Below are 17,235 nucleotides of genomic sequence, written 5' to 3'. Positions count from 1 at the left end.
CTGGCTCTTTGATCACCTCCCCTTGATGGGGGAGCAGCCTTACCAGGCCACAGAGGAAGACAATGCAGCCAGTCCTGATGAGATCTGATAGGCTAGGGTCAGAGGGAAAGGCCTCCCCTTTCAGTGGACTTCAGGAGAGGCATGAGAGGAAATGAGGGAGGGAAGGAGGATGTGATTGTATCCAGCTACAGCTAAGTTACAAAGTGAATAAACTAATAAAAATAAATAAATTTTAAAAAAAGGAAATAATGAAATTCCAGAAACCTTATGGAAGAAGAAGGAGATAGAAAGACCTGGAGGGGACAGGAACTCTACAAGGAGAACTACAGAGTCAAAACAATTGGTCCAGAGGGCCTGCAGATAGCAATACTCCAACCAAGGACCATGCATGAAAAGGACCTAGACCCCTGTTCAGAGGAAGGTCTAGACTGCTCAGTTTCGAAGTGAGGGGTACAGGGGGTATCTCTGACATGAACTCAGTGGCCGGATCTTTGATCACGTCCGACTGGGTGGCACAGCCTTGCCAGACCACAGAAGAGGATGATGCAGCTGGTCTTGATAAGACCTGATAGGCTAGGGTCGGAGAAAAGGGAAGGAGGTCCTTCCCTATCATGCAACTAGAGAAAGTGCACAGGGGGAGAAGAGGATGGGTCGATGGGGTGGGACTAGGAAGAGAAGAGGGAGGGGGCTACAGCTGGGATACAAAGTGAATAACATGTAAGATAGATAGATAGATAGATAGATAGATAGATAGATAGATAGATAGATAGATGATAGCTTGATAAATGAATATTTTTACATTTGAATTGTAGAAGACCAGAAAATAAAGTGCAAAGCATGTTCCACGAAAAACAAAATGCTTAGAGACAAATACATGAGATACACATAGAACTTCTCCAAGAATAGCAGCAGGATGAAAAGCTATGTTTCATTTCATTCAGTAGTGGAGGTTTGAACCCAGAAATTCATGAGTGCCAATCACTGTGCTACTGAGCTAAAGTCTCAGGCCCTTTTCACTTGTTCCCAGTTCCCCCATCTCCAGGACAACTCGTTTATTAGGAGGAGTCGGGGTATTTATACCCCAGGGAGAATGGCTGGCTGAGTCCATGTAGCGAGCCAAACTCCTGCTCCTGTCAGGGTGAGAAAAATCTCTTTAGGCATGCCGTGTCAACCCCGTCTTAGCTTCAGGCCAGTCCTGCAGGCATTGAACAAGGTAGGAGCTTCGTAGGAGTCAAAGTCTACACGGCAACACGGACTCAGTTTCTAAAGGAGCAGGTGTAGCGACTACAACCAGACTTCTGAAGGGCCTTTCAGGGGTGTGATCAGCACATTTAACTCAGCCTGTGAAGGGGAGATACCGTGATCACTTGTTTTGTTTGTTTTTGTTTTGTTTTGTTACTCATAGTCTTAGTAAATAGGTGCTGGTGGACGTGAGCTCACCCTGTAACTGAGGCAGGCAGTCCTTCAATTAGAGATGCCTCTACCTCAGCTCACAGGCCTGCTCCTGCAGCCCAACTAAAAAACATTTTGAAAGGATAATGAAGGAAGATATATATCTTATTTAGGAATTAAAAGTCAAGGTTATGATAACACTTCTTTTTCACTTTTAGTTTAGTTTTGAGAATTTTGTAACCTATATAATAAAATACGATCCCGTTAGAGTATAAGCAATTTATCTGCTCTGCCTTCAGGGTACTAGCAATTGATTATGTTGTCACCTGCGACTGCCAATTGTGCCAGGTGTAGGCCGGATATAAGGACCCCTGCTATCCCACCTCTCTCTCTATTCTAACTGTTCCCTTTTCTCCCTACCTCAGGGGGTACACCTTGGCGCATGATCGCCATGGTAGGGCCCCCTTGTTGCCTCATCACATATCATAACAGTCTAGCCCCAATATCCGTTCCCTTCTTCCAACTCCCTCCATATGAAACTATATTCTTCTCTTTTCTTCATATCATTTTTTTTCTCACGTAACACATTAATTCAGTGAGTACTGGCAACACGTGCATGGGGTGGGGTAAGGCCATCCACTCATTTATTAGAGCATGAAAAACCATCATTAAAAAACAATATTCCTAACAAGAAAATCCAGAGGAACTAATATAGTAATATTTTTGGCATACATTGCTTTTAGTTAGAAATATTTTGATAAGCCATTTTATGCCCTATTAACTTCATTACCTATAACTATTAAAAATGAAATAAAATTAATTATTATTATTTTTTTTAGAAAGAATGGTTTATTGGTGATCAAATTGCCAAGACAGTTGGGGACACGAAAGAGATAAGCAAAATAACAGAAAATCCAGCAGACTTTATGTCATAGTCAGCAAGGTCTTTGAGCCGACACAGGCTGCTCAGCTTGACAGAAATGCTTAATTTAAACCTCTGTGTACCCAATAACAATCCTTCTGTTTACCCAGTTAGAGTCCTTCTGTTTAAGACATTGTCACTAGCCTGGTGGCACATGCCTGTAATTTCAACACTTGAAATATGAAGGCTAAAGAATCAGAAGGTTAAGGTCATCCTTGGCTGTAGAGCAAGTTGAAACCAACCTGGGATGCGTGAGATTCCATCTTTTTTTTTTTTTTTTCAATGCAGTTTATTCAGGAACCTTGAACAATCCTCGGACCCTGGGGAAAGCCATCCCACAGCTTAAATAGCCTCTGGGTAGCCAACCCAGGCGTGCCACGTAGGCAATGCAGATAGGTCCACATACATGGAAGCAAGCCAGATCCTCGGCCTTAGCCAAATGTGGAGTTGTTCGTGACAGAGAGCACTCACCATCGGGAAGGTGGAAGGCGGAAACCAGCTCCATCTTTAAGGCATAGCATTCCGCAGCTCTCTACAGTTCCCCCTTTTTGTTTTAGACGCATCAGGCAAGAGTAGAGGTCTGATCTCTGATATTAGAAATAAATTGGGACGTTGTACCGATGTTCATTTAGGTGTCATCCACCCAAAGAGCATCAGACCCGTCCGATACCTTTTTCTCAGAGGCGGGACCTGGGGCATCAACCCGCATGCAATCAGACATGCTCTTCTCTGGGTCCAAAGCGGCTGACCCTGAGTGCAGTGCTTAGCCTCGCATCCTGAGCGTATCATTTTAGCTTTTTATGGTATCCAACCATGCTTGGGGAGAATGTCCTGCTTCAATGGCTGTAAAGGCCTGAATGATCATGGCTGCATCACACTGTTGTAAGACTCTAATCTTGCATATATACCACAGGCAAACCAAGGAGACCAACACCAGAAGGCCTGCTAATGCTCCCATGCCCGCCCATTCGTTCAGATGATTCATGGCTGCAGCAATCCATGTTGATAATCCTGTGGCTAGTCCTGCGTCCACTTTGGTAGAATTTACTGTGACAATGGTCACTCTCAGCTGCTCCATCGTAGTATCGAATTCTCCAGTCCAATTACCTAAAATATAGCTCGACAATTGTTTAGACAGATTTGCAGCACAGGAAAAATTCTCATGTTGTATGCTAGTGACACAAAGTCCAGCATACTTTCATTGACAGCCAGGTTGAGCGATTTGCCAGAGGGTATCAATTTGCTCCTGCAAGAGGTCAATCCTCTGATTGAACACCATCAAGCTTCCTTTTAGTTGAGCATTAATTCCTTTATGTACAACTAAGGCATGAGCTACATTGGCTAAATGATTATTCAGGGTCTGAGCAGTCTGCCCAGTATGACTCATGGCTAATGCCCTGGTGGTAGCTCCAACAGCCGCCAATGAGATGGTAGTAACAATGGTGGCTGTAGTTCCAAGATCCCTTTTCTGTCTGAAGAGAGTCATAGCGTGAGGGGCATCAATGGGCTCAGGCACCCAGTGAGGCATGCGAGTAACCAGGGCATACCTAAATTTACTAGCATTCCAGCATTGGGCAAAAAATCAAGTATCATTACCACAATTACTTGGCTCTATCTGGTTAATAATGAATAAAAATGGGGGATATAGACAAACAGGTGTGGGCTTATAGGAAATATTATGAGAAGCCTTAACCCCTCGTTGGAACATCCTGCATCAGTTCTAGAACTAGCAGTGGTGGTGTCCGAGGTCTGAGTAGGTTCAGGAGACCATTGCCCCCAGGGGCGAGACGTGCTCCATGCCAATTGACTAACTCCATGTTTTCCTCCAATTTTGAAAGTCATTTAAGGTTCTTAAATTATTTTTTTCCCTTTTTTTTTTAAATTTTTCATCAATTACACTTTATTCATTCTGCATCCCCCCATAAGCCCCTCCCTCCTCCCCTCCCAATCCCACCCTCCCTCCTCCCTCTGCTTGCATGCCACTCCCCAAGTTCACTAATAGGGGAGGTTCTCCTCTCCTTTCTGATCTTAGTCTGTCAGTTCACATCAAAAGTGGTTGTATTGTCCTCTACTATGGCCTGGTAAGGCTGCTCCCCCCCAGAGGGAGGTGATCAAAGAGCAGGCCAATCAGATTATGTCAGAGGCAGTCCCTCTTCACATTACTATGTAACCCAATTGGACTCTGAACTGCCCTGGGCTACATCTGTGCAGGGGTTCTGGGTTATCTCCATGAATAGTCTTTGGTTGGAGTATGAGTCTCTTGGAAGTTCCCTGTGTTCAAATTTTCTTGTTCTGTTGCTCTCCTTGTGGAGACCCTGTCCTCTCCAGCTCTTACTATTTCCCAGTTAATTAATTAATTTTTTAAAAGATAATAACTAATAGCTCTGTATCCAAGGTTAAATTTAAAAAATCCACTGCTCCTCAAGTTAACTCCTGGATTTTAGAATTTGAGTGAGGCAGGATCTCAGGAAGTTTTCAGAGAACCTAACAAGTTTGTTCTCACAGTAAACAGAAGGTCAAGACTAAAAAGGAAATGTAGGAAAGAGCAGAGGATTCTAAGCTAGAGAATCCTTGAGATCTACCAGAAACCTGTTGGCCAATATTCACAGTAACTACTCTGGAATTCGGGACGGGACAATAATGCAAGTGGAGGAAGCCTGCAACTTCCCTGGGAGCACTGAACAGCACCTGGTAGTAGTTTTATTAACCATAGCTCTTCACACTCTAGCGGGCTCATGTCTCCCATCCCTTGTTCAAATCTAAGAATGTCTGAAGCAATTCTCCGGTATAACGGTGTGAAAATACCCAAAAATATGAACACTATTTAAATAATGAACTGCTTCGTCTTGCAACTCAAATTTAGGCAAGGAAGCCTCTCCCATTACAATCCATCATCCACTGAATTGCTGATCCTCCAGATGAAGTAACAAGAGATATATATCCGCTTTTAAGTGAGTTCATACCGTGTGTGTCTTTCTGGGTCTGGATTACCTCACTTAGGATGATCGTTTCTAGTTTCAGGAATTTGTCTGCAATTTTCATGATTTCCTTGGTTTTAATAGCTGACTAATCCTACTCAGACCTATAGTACAGGTTAACCATACCATAATCCACAGACCCAAAGAAGCTAAGTAACAAGGAGGGCCCCCAAGGGAGGGTGCTGGAATGTCACTCAGAAGGGGAAATAAAATAGACAGCAGAAGTGGGTGAAGAGAGGGAACTGGGCAGGAGATGGAATGGGGAGGGAGAGCAGAGTGGGGAGAACAGAAGTCGGAGGTGAGGAGGCTGGGGAAAAGAAGGGAAATTGAAGGGGAACCTCTCTGTCAAGTGGATGCCTGCAACAGGGTAGGCTCCTGGGAGGACATGGGTGTGACTCTACCTGAGACTTCTAATAGGGGTGGACATGAAGAGTGAAGTGACCACCTCCAAGCCAGGCAGGACTAGTGGAAGGAGGGGAACAACAACTCACCAACAAAACCTGTGAAAAAAAATTACACTGCCTACAAGAAGTGTAGGGATAAAGAGGGAACAAAGATTGAGGTGGAAAGTCCAACCAATAATTGTCCCAACCTGAGACCCACTCCACAGTAGAGAGCCAGCTCCTGACACTAGAATTGATACTCTGTTATGCTTGCAGACAGGAGCCTAACTTGACTGTTGTTAGGCTCCAGCCAGCAGTGGATCTGGACAGAGGCTGGAATGTGCAGCCAAGCATAGAGTGGAGTTTTGGTGAACCTGTGGAAGCATTAAGGGAAAGATGGAAGGACCTGGAAGGGATAGGAACCTCAGAAGAAGAAGAACAGAGACACCTATGGTGGCTTTCAGAGACTGAGATATCAACTAAGGAGCATGCATGGTCTGGACCTAGGCCCCTGCACACATGTAGTTGATGGGTGGCTTTGCTTCAAATGGGGTGCCTGGTGAGTGGAGGGGGGAGGACTGTTTTTAATACAGAATCTATTACCTGTAATCCATAGACTTTATGAATTAGTTCCCCCTGGCAAGGTTGCCTTGCCTGGCCTCAGGGTATGAAGATATCTTCAGTACTGATGTGACTTGATGTGTTGGGGAAGCAAAAGAAGAGTGGGAATGAAGGGGCAGGAAGGAGAGAAGGGAAGGGCACACTTGGGATATAAAGTAAATTTAAAAAAAGAAAATAAAAATAAAAGGTGAAAACAAATTAAAAAATACCAGAAGAGATATAAAGGTGGTACTAACTTCTCTATACCACATTCTCTTGATTTTGTAAATCAGATATTAAAAGTTTAAACACTGAAAAGCAACCCTATTTACACAGGATATGAAAAAGTCTCTACAAATACGAAACTGTGACTGTCCCCAAAGCAGGGGTGATAAGAAGAAAGTAGCAGAGTCACGAGTTTAAACTAACACTTGAAAACGTTTCGATAAGATGAGACTGATCTTTAGACATAAGTAACCAAACAAATTGAACTGCAAAGAGAATGCACATAAAGATATACAAATAAACACATGTTAAATGAAAACCATTCAAATTGAGGACAGAATTTTGAGTCAGCAAGGGAAATGTGTCTCATTTTATACAATGGTGTTCACAAAGATATCAACAGATTTGTCATCAGATCTTTGAAAACCCAAAGGCAATGGCTGACATATTAAGAACAGAGCAAAAAGAGTCTATCAGTAAAGGACCTTACATAGGATAAAAATGTCATTCAAAAGTAAATGACACATAAAGACATTCTCAGACAAACAGAGGCATCTTGTTAATGATATACTTAGCATAAAGAGACAAAATAACAAAAGCTCAAGGGGGTCTTCAGGCTAAAATTAAATTACCTTATCTAGTTATGTAAAGCTTTATGAAGAAATAGACTTTTCTGTAAAGGTAAATCAATGATAAATCAATTTTTGTAATAATGGCATATAATTTTATTTTGTTTAATCTATGATTGTGTAATGTATTTTAAAATGAGTTATAAATGTAAAAATTTCAGTTGTAGCTTGGAATGGATCTGTGACTAAAAGGTAAGACCTGAAACTTTTACTCCTAGAGGAAGATAGAGTACATAATTTTAAACAACTGAATTTAAAATGATTTCTTGGATGTGACATTCAATACAGAGTGAAGCAAAAAACTTTAAAACAATAAAATCAGACTACAAAATTCTAACTTTTATTCATAGAGAAAAATTAATTTATGAAGTGGAAAAATATTGGTAAATTATCCCTCTAGTAAGAAAATAATAGCCGGGTCATATAAAAATAGCCTTAGACTCAACAACAAAAATGAAATCTAAATGAAACAATTAAATGGAAATATTTTTAAATAGATATTTTCCAGAAAAGATATGGAGATGGTCAAAAGCACATGAAAAGATAAAGTTGTACAATCTCATTAATCCATAGTTAGGAACCAACTAATCCAGGTAATGAAATACCACCTTTAATCCATTAGGAAAGCTATTGTCCAAAACTGTCCTAATGTATATGAAACTATGTATATCAAAGCTTGGTAAGCATATGGAACAAATATTTCCTTTGATCTTGCATTACTTCTGCAGCAATATGAAGCAATACAGCCACCACTGAAAATTACTAAGCTTTTCAGAATTATAACATGGAATTACTACATAATGAAGAATTTCAGGACTCAACACAAAATATCTGAAATCAATGGAGTCTCAAAGACTGATTCATTTGTGCTCCATATTAAAAAAAAGAGTCTATACACAATAAAGTGTGGAAGCAATCCACATGCCCGTAAACCAAATATGTGTATGCACATGTATGCACATGTCATATAAACATACATATCAGTACATATACAGACACGCCTGGTTATTTAGCTTTAGAAAGGAAGGAAGTTCTGCTATAGGTCTAACAAGTGGAAAATTCACTTGTGTAGGAGATATATGCATCACACACCTTCGACAAGGTTCAGTTATCAGTGGGGAGAGGAGGCAGGAAGAATCTAAGGGCCCGAGATGGTAGACAGATTCGAGGGAACACTATTAACTGTCCACATCAAGGCAGATCATCTGCAAAAACTATACAGAAAAAAAAAATCCTAGGCATAGTGGAGATGCTGTGGGCACAAAGACCCACTCCCAACTGAGGAGCTGTTGGCTTCTGACAGCTGCCGGAGAGTAGAGAGTTAAGTTTCTCTGGTAGTCTTTGCACCTGAGCAGACACACCTCAGACTAAGTGGTTTTTACAATAAATAGAGATAAAAGGAAGGTGGGTAGGTAGGGAAATGTGGGAATGCTGGTGGACATGATGAGAGCACAGTCTGTGAAATTCTCACAATACAACTATTTAAAAACAACGTTACGTTGCCTTTCCTTCCCTCTCTTTTCTCTCATTTCTCCAATCCTGACTATAGTTGTCATTTGTATAAGTATTACACTGGCAATTTTTCAAACAGATTCATGCAGTTGAAACCAAGATCGTTAACAATGACTCAGCGTGTAAAACTACTTGCTTGCAGACTTGACATCCTAAATTCAATTCCTGGAACATGGCACAAGGAGAAAATTCTCTCAAGGTGTCCTCTGATTGCCAAAATATGCATGTCCATGCATGCATGAACACATATGTGCACAATAAAATGTTATATTTTAATTTTTGAGATATTTTTCATGAAATACAACATATCTCCTAGAATTATATGAACACATTGGATATTCTTAGTTTTACAAAAAAAAAAAAAAATATGAATCTACCATTTGCAAAACAGTTTTACCTCCTCTCCAAAGCCTGAAAGCCATCAGAAGTGCCATTTTCCTAACCCTCAGGCACAAACAACCACTAATTTAGTCTTTCTATAAATATGCCTCATTTGGAAATTTCCTTTAAAATATTATCATTTGATTTGCAAGCTCTGCTGTCTGTCTCCATTCACTTTGAATGTTTGGTATGTCTTAACAACCCTTCTTGTGTAACCTGTTTAATCATTTCATTTTCTGGGAAGATTTTCCACCGCATGAATACATTTCACTTTGAATAGTCATTCTTGAGTTAAATGACAAAATCAAAGGCACAATAATCAGTTTGAACAAGGATGTACACAGACTGATCTTCAAACAGGGCTGCTGGCAAATTTACCTACTTCAGAGGGTAGAGCATAGTGCAGCGGTTCCTCCAAAAGTTACTCAAAAGGAATTTCTTTCCAAACCAGTGGGTCCATCCCAGCAAAATGCCAAAGATAACGAAGAGCATCTGCAACCTAAAATCTCACACGGAGGTTCACAGGACTTTACTTTGTCAAAAGTGGAATCGACTCCACACTCACTAATTGGCTTGTGGCTACTGAAAATTAAAGAGCACTAGGGGATATACATTGAGCTTATTTATAGGCAGTGGTGGGATCAAATTCAGGACCCCCATGAGTGGGAGTCATGTGTTTTTTTCCCTAATCCACTCCCTCCCCTTCTCTTTGAAAATAGTTTGGGAAGCTAGAGGTAGAGTCACATGCTTTTAATCAAAACAGTCACGAAGCGTACAGGTGACTCTATGTGAATTGCATGTCAGCTGAATCTACAGGGTTCTGTGAAGCCTGAGTTGCATAGTGAGAACCTGTCTGAGAAAGAAGAACAACATGATTAATAATCATTAAAATTATAATATTAATTCTACTTTAGGAAAGAGAATCCAACATAATTTCCATATCACAGGACCACATGAGAAAGCATTAGCAAGGATATGTTTTTTGATATCAACTTCAAGAATGAATCATTCTTGAATAAGAATTGGACAGGAGAAGTCAACTGTGGACAGTAATGGCCGTCATACAAAATTGTTTCCCCAAGTACCTTTATGAGTTACTTAATGATGCCTCGTATTGTTTCCCCAGGCAATAACTTTACTCTATGAAAATGAGGACAATAGTTAAGTCTCTTTATAAGGCCACGATTTCATAATATATTTTAATTATATTATAATCGCTATTTAGTCTCATTTTTCTAATATCATCATAGTATGTATTATAACCCAAGCAAAAGACATGTGCCATGAAGAATCTCATTAAGAAATTTGATCAGTGGCACCTCTGGTGCTTTTACAGGGACCACAACCGTTTGCAATTCAGAATGTCAAATTCATTTTTGAATTTCATGGTATATTCTGACATAGACCTTTTCAGAAGAGAGTAAAATGCAGTGTTGAGGCCAGGATACAGAGAGAATACAAGTTTCCCTGAGGCAAACAAAATTAAAACCTGTGCACGTCTCCAGGTGGCTCAGCACTACGCCATCCCAGGATGCTCTGATTATCCACAAAGCTAAATGCTTATTAGAAACTTTTGGAAGGGATTCTCATCAATGTCAGTGGGGTCACATTTGAGCAAGGACTCTAGGATATCCATTATTGCATCATTGACACCATTATTGCAAGGGAAACTAAGAGTTCCAGTAGGATGTGCCCTTCAAAGATGCTTATGAGCTTGCACCGTAGAGCTTTCTGCAGAAATAAGAGGAAGTAGAAACAACTAAAGAGATGGTCCAAGGATATTTGTTTTATTTCACATGTAGTTTGATTTAGTTTTAGGAAATGTCTACTTTATGGCCAGAGTTGAAAAGAATATCCTGTCTTTTATTTTATGTTTAATTACAGTTTATTCACTTTGTATCCCAGCTGTGGCCTTCTCCCTCATCCCTTCCCAAACCCACCCTCATTCCCTTATCTCTCATACCCCTCCCCAAGTCTGACCCTACCCTATCAGGTCTCATCAGGACCTGCATTGTCATTCTCTGTGGCCTGGTAAGGCTGTTCCCTCCTCAGGGAGAGGTGATCAAAGAGCCAGCCACTGAGTTCATGTCAGAGACAGCCCCTGTTCCCATTAATAAGAGAACCCACTTAGACACCGAGCTGCTATGGGCTACATCTGTGCAGGGGTTCTAGGTTGTCTCCATGCATGGTCCTTGTTTGGAGTATCAGTCTGAGAAAAGACACCTGTGCCCATATTATTTGGTAATGTTGTGCTCCTTGTGGAGCCCCTCCAAGTCTTACTATCTTCCCTGCACTCTGCCCAAAGTTTGGATATGAGACTCAGCATCTGCTTTGATACACTGTTAGCAAGTCTTTCAGAGGTCCTCTGTGGTAGGTTCCTGTCCTGTTCCCTGTTTTCTCCCTTTTCCTATTCCTATCCCATTTTTCCTTTCTGAATGACTATTGATCATCTTACCCAGAGTCCTCCTTCTTGCTTAGCTTCTTTAGGTTTATAGATTTTAGTATGCTTTTCCTTTATTATATGTCTAATGTCCACTTATAAGCAAATATATTCTATATGTGTCTTTCTGCTTCTGGGAAGCTCACTCAGGATGATCGTTTCTAGTTCCAACCATTTGGCAGCAAATTTCATGATTTCCTTGTTTTTTTAATACAATTTTTTATTTATTACGATTTATTCACTTTGTATCCCAACTGTAACCCCACCTTCGTCCCCTCCCAATCCCACCCTCTGTCCCTCCCTCATCTCCTCCTATGCCCCTCCCCCAGTCCACTGAGAGTGGAGGACCTCCTCCCCTTCCATCTGACCCTAGCCTATCAGGTCTCACCAAGACTGTTTTTCATAATCTTCCTCTGTTGCCTAGTCAGGCTGCTTCCCACTCAGGGGGAGACAATCAAAGAGCCATTCACTGAGTTCGTGTCAGAGACAGCCCCTGCTCCCCTCATTAGGGAGCCCACTTGGAGACTGAGCTGCCATGGGGCTACCTCTGTGCAGGGGGTCAAGGTTGTCTTCATGCATGGATCTTGGTTGGAGTAAGTGTCTCAGAAAAAAGCCCTAGGCCTAGATATTTTGGTTCTATTGTTTTCCTTATGGAGCTCCAGACCCTTCCAGGTTTTTCTATCTCCCCCTTCTTTCATCAGATTCCCTGCACTCTGCCCAAAGTCTGGGTATGAGTATCAACATCTGCTTTAACACCCTGCTGGGTAGTCTTTCAGAGGCCCTTTTTGGTAGGCTCCTGTCCTGTTCTATATTTTCAACTTCTTTCGATGTCTGTTCTGGTTGCCTTTCTGAGTGAGGAATGAGCATCTCACCCAGAGTCCTCCTTCTTGTTTAGCTTCTTTAGGTGTACAGATTTTAGTATGATTATCCTATGTTATATGTCTAATTTCTGCTTATAAGTGAGTATATACCAAGTGTGTCTTTCTGCTTCTGGGATACCTCAACTCAGGATGATCTTTTCTAGTTCCCACCATTTGCCTGCAAATTTCATGATTTCCTTGAGTAGTATTCCATTGTGTAAATGTACCACATTTTCTGTACCCATTCCTCCGTTGATGGACATCTGGATTGTTTGCAGCTTCTGGCTATTATGAATAAAGCTGCTCAATATGGTTGAGCAAATGTCCTTGTTGTATACTTTAGCGTCTTTTGGATATATGCTTAGGAGTGGTATAGCTGAATATTGAAGTAGCACTATTCCTAATTGTCTGAGAAACTGCCAAATTGATTTCCAACGTGGTTGTATAAGTTTACATACCTACCCTATTTTTAATATGAGCTACAAGAAAGTAAATTATCATGGAACTATAAGAACTAGAGAAACAAAGGAGAAATAAATGAATTCCACATGTGGAATCCTGTTTACAGCAGCTAATATGCATACTCTTATAATAGTTTGTAACACATTTAAAAATAATAGTTAGCTTTTCTATTTCACATACTTGTTATCTGATCCTACATAGTCTAACTCATTCTTTGTAGAAGACGTAGTCAATATTATACCAGTTTCTCTCAGAAAAACCCCAGGAATGTAATTGTCCTTTTTTTGTTGTTATTTTGATCAGAAATTTTATTCCTTTTCTCTCTCTATTTGATGGGCTACTTCTCTTAAATTTCAACATGAAATCCAGCAATGTTTTAACATATTAAAGCATAAACTACAAATATTTTAGTAGCTTTCATTAGTATTACACCGAACCAATGTGTATAAAACTGATAAGAAAAAGATGATATCAATAGTTATTTAAATTCACTACAGATACTAAAAATACAAGATAAAAATAAAGTTTCTGATATTACTACAGTTTATTTTCCCATTTGAGACCCTCAGTTTCAAAGGAAAACCCTATATTAGTTTATACCTGTCTACTCAAACATTGCCCATATTATTTCGAGTGTAATGTGATTGATCTATATTCAGCACTGCTATAGGTAGAGGTTCTCAAGCACCCTTTCTTTAAAAGTTCACAGAAGTGAGGTTATACTTTTGCTGAAACAAAAGTCTAAAGTTCTTTCTTTTTTTGTTATTTCTTTTTGTAGCATAATGGTTTTTGTCAGTGGTCAGATTTTTAAATTAGTAATTAGATGGTAACTTTTTTCTCATTTAAATGAATGCCATTTTTTAAAAAAATATTTTACATCCTAACCACAGTTTCTCCTCCTTCCTTTCCCCGCTGTCTCCACCCCTGCCCAGATCCACCTCTCCTCCTCTGTCTTCAGAAAAGTATCGGCCTTGATAGATATCAGCCATAGAAGGCATATCAAGTTGCAGTAAGGCTAGGCGCCTCCTCTTTTATTAAGGCTAGACAGGGAAAACTAGTAGGGCAGAAAGGTCTCAGATGCAGGCAGCAGAGTCAGAGACAGCCCCTGATCCCACTGTTAGGAGTCACACAAGAAGACTAAGCTACACAGTTGTAACATATGTGCAGAGGGCTTAAGTCAGGCCCATGCAGGCTCCCTGCTCGGCGGCTCAAGAATGACAGCTTTAAAAAAATTGCATTTGTTAGGTATAGGAAGGTATCATAATTGTACAGTCTTTAAATTCTTTATGAAACCTCATTCCTTTATACACTGTCTTTTTATACTGTTACATTTTTAAGTAAAAACCAATGCCTGCCAGTAACAGACACATAATAAATAGTTATCTGATAAATAAATGACAATCATAATTCACTCAATAGAGTAATAGTTATCTTTGAGATTCCTTAATGTATGTTCTAGGTTTAAGAAAGCTATTTGCTCTGAATAGGCATACTCAGTCCTATATCTCGAGGTGTGCTTGTTAAATATTATTTTCATATAAATATTCCTTCCTACACAGTATTTAAATTGAACAGAGAATACACATATGTATCCTTTATCATGATTTTTCAATTAATGTTTTTTCCTTACCTATTATTTTTATAGTTAATTACTACTTATGACATTTTTGGAAAAACATAAAATATATATTTCCATATATACTACCTGTACTTCTGTGGCCTGTTCAGTGCTGGTCAGGGAAAAAATACAATGTGATATAAGTATATAGCCACAGGTCCCCTGAATGGATGAATACCAGTGGAGTCATTGTGGGATGATATCAGTAAAAATGCTTTGATATATTAAATAAACATGTTTATAATCATCTTCCAAGAAAGAGGAATACAACCAGCTACACTGTATGAAATATATCACAAAAATATAATTTACTTAAGAGACTTAAAAATACTATTAAGACATTGTGAAGAAAAAAATTTAAAAAAAATATCTTCTCTTTTATATGTAAGAAAATAATGCTTATTGCTACCCTTTCTCCAGGCTGAAAAGCAACATGTACAGTCTCCAAACTCACATTACTCCCCAATCTCCATCAGTGTCAGTGGGATCTGTTCACCCTGAGACTATGCAAGCTATAAATAAAATGCCTTTTTGGTCATATATTTTTTAATGAAAGTTTATGCTCTATATTAGACATCTATGATTCTGGGAGTTTTTTGATGACTGATCAGTTTTGACCACTCATAAATGACCTTAAAATGATCTGCACAGTATCTTGGAAAACTGTGGTGTTGAAGCCATGAAATTCAAAGGCATTAAAACAGAAATTTAATTTGCCTATGATTTACCATAACATATCCCACAGTATAGTTAATAAACACATTAACAAAAAAATGCATTGGATAATCACATTAGTTTCCACATAAAATACATAGAAACTTTAATTTTAAACATGTCATATAATCATAGTGTACAAATCAAGCCTAGTGATAACTCTCATCCATTTTTTTGTATGCTGTTTGCCTTTAGAACTAGGTAGGAAATCACAATGGACAAAAAGCAATGATTGATAACACATTAATAAATAACAGATTTATAGAACATCAGGAAGAGAACTCCATAATTTATCTACTCATAGTTAATAAATGAAAAACTATGTCTTCTCCCAAGTGACCCACTACAAACATGGACAAATTACTTATCAGAACCAACAGATAATGTCAGTGCAACTTATAGATAAATACACATTTAGTTTCCAGAATGTATGTAGTTTGTTTCTATAGACAAAATGTATTACTAGAATATTGATCTGTAATAGGACTCAGTGTTGTCATAGTCCTAGTTTTCACTCTTTTTTCTGATGTAGAAAGGATAACATTAAAATCAAAGAAGAGCTTAGCTAGAATCATTATCATCATCTGGTTTCTTTCCTAACTGTTGTTTTGTTAATTGTAATTTCGAGGACAGAACCTTCACTACACTGCAATTCTTGGGAACCATGTTTGAGGAGGAACCATCTTGACATTTTGTCAGTGGCATCTAAGAACCTAGTGAAGTAAGAAAAGATCTATTGGTAAAACTTCCAAGAGGAAGTCAGATTCAGCTTCTTTCATTCAAATAGAATACCAAAACTCTAAAGGCAATATTAACATCAGGTCATTGAGTCGAGATTGAAGAGTATACAGCTAAAAGTAACCGAACGAGCCAAGTATTTGACCATCTTCATCTTCAGTGAGTGAATTTGACCATCTTCATGCTTTCCTTCTGAAAACTATTGATTAAACCATGTCTTCGTTTTTCTCCATTTGTAGTTTTCCCCTTCTGGACTTCTGAGTTCCAGGACAGCTTTTTCTCCAGAAATGTTTTGTAAGTTGAATGTGGTATTAACTAGAGACCTGAACTCAGAGAGGCCACCCCATTTTAGATTTCTAAAATGAATACTGTACTCCCCTAAAACCAACAAGAGAGGACAATAGCCTGGATACTTCTGAAGGCCGACAGATGGTTCCTGTTTTGCAGGAAACCTTCTCACCATGAAGCCTACATCTTGAATGTTAGATCTTTATGGAAATCAGGAAGAATAACTGGGAGAAAGAAGCCTCCTGAGGCCTGCTCTATGAGTCTATATAGCCAAATACATCCTAAGTCTGGGAAAACACGAGCTGACAAATTCTCACCATCTTACATGTTCTCTATTCTCAGACTGGCTAGTGACAACAATGAAAAGGCAGGCAACAAAATTTTAGAAGTAGGAGAAAAATAACGGGCAATTTTCATTTGTTTTCTCCACATCTTTAAGAGAGCAAAAACAAGAGAGAAAAGAAAATTTAAGATTCTTGCCATCTGGGAGAGGAAGAGTTGTCATAAAAGGATTATGCACACAGGAAAATTGTATCTGAAACACTGTCTACTGCAGGATGGTGAATATATCAAATATTAACAAGAACAAAACAAAGAGGATTTTATGGCAGCGCAAAGGTCAAAACAAGTAAGACAAGTGTATGTTTTATTTATAGAAATATTTCATGCTATGCATGTTCCTTTAAGTCTCCAAATGAATAAATAGCATGCAGTTTTATAGCAATTACTGGATTCCCATATTTATTGAAAACTGACCACCATGAATATATAATTATTCTATTATGTCCACTCTAATGAATAGAAAAACTATTTATTCATTTACCATGACACAACACAAAAATCTTATTTTCTTCTTTGCCATGCAGAATGAACTCAAACACTTGGTGAGCGAATATGTGGGTAGAATTTCTATTTTAGGGAAATTATATCTATGTGAGATTAGTGTACAGGATTCAGATGAAAAATGTGTAGAAAAGTACTGTTTCCTCCAGGACTAACAGACTTTCCTTGTAGCAGAAAGACTGCATAATAACAACTCGATAAGAACGGACATAGTTATCGCTACACATTTTGTTGGAAAGAGTGTGTATGA

Source organism: Meriones unguiculatus, chromosome 11, assembly GCF_030254825.1.
Source record: "Meriones unguiculatus strain TT.TT164.6M chromosome 11, Bangor_MerUng_6.1, whole genome shotgun sequence".
Classification (NCBI taxonomy): domain Eukaryota; kingdom Metazoa; phylum Chordata; class Mammalia; order Rodentia; family Muridae; genus Meriones; species Meriones unguiculatus.
Note: the sequence above shows the minus strand (reverse complement) of the source record.